The following is an 826-nucleotide window of genomic DNA, read 5'->3' as shown; positions in this document are numbered from 1 at the left end:
GACCTTAAAAAAGAGTTATTAAAACTGTGTTCTGTGAGTTCAAAAGTTAAAATAAAGTCATGAAATGCCTTTGGAGAAGGAAACTAAATGGTCTGAGATAAAGTGTTAGATGGAACTAATGACAGAAATTGTAAAAACAAGATTAATGAAATTTATAAAATATAATAAAAAAGATTGAAAAAGACACAGCAAGAGAAAAAACAATTTTAAACATTAAAAACACATATATAAACTATGGACAACAAAGTTTTTTATTTATTTAATTTTGCTAAAAATCGTTAGTAGATATGTTGGAAAATGATTTTTCTATTATCTATCTTTTTTTTGCGGTGCTGGGGATTGAACCCAGGGCCTTAGTGCTTGCAAGGCAAGCACTCTACCACTGAGCTATATCCCCAGCCCTTATCTATCATCTTAACAGATGATATTGGATTTTAATTTTCAGTTTGCTATTATTGTGAATTGTAATTTTTTTCCTTTTTTGGTGGTGCTGGGGATTGAACCCAGGGCCTTCTGCTTGCAAGGCAAGCACTCTACCAACTGAGCTATATCCCCAACCTGTGAATTGTATATTTTGATTCTTGAATATGAGACCAAATTTGAATTGCTGAGATTAATTGCTGCTTGGTTGAGAGATAAAATCTTTATACCTACAGTTACATTTGGTTTTCTAAATTTTCTTTATAACTTTTACACTTAAATACATAAAAAATGTTCTTCTATAGTTATCTTGAAAAGTATTTTTCCACTTTGGGCATCAGGTTTATGCTTACCTTGATAGGATGAATTGAAAAGTATGGTCGTCTCTTCAACTTTTTGAAAAGTT

At 31.0% G+C, this 826-nt stretch overlaps 1 non-coding gene across 1 annotated transcript; it reads right to left on the bottom strand.

Moving 5' to 3' along the window:
- Nucleotides 1–482: 482 nt before the first annotated feature.
- On the bottom strand, nucleotides 483–555 carry Trnaa-ugc (transfer RNA alanine (anticodon UGC)). The gene has a single exon. It is a non-coding gene; the product is annotated as a tRNA-Ala (tRNA).
- Between the last annotated feature and the right edge of the window lie 271 nt (nucleotides 556–826).

The sequence above is a fragment of the Sciurus carolinensis genome, chromosome 10 (genome assembly GCF_902686445.1).
Source record: "Sciurus carolinensis chromosome 10, mSciCar1.2, whole genome shotgun sequence".
Classification (NCBI taxonomy): Eukaryota; Metazoa; Chordata; class Mammalia; order Rodentia; family Sciuridae; genus Sciurus; species Sciurus carolinensis.
The sequence above is the reverse complement of the archived record's forward strand: the minus strand, read 5'-3'. Positions and strand labels throughout refer to the sequence as shown.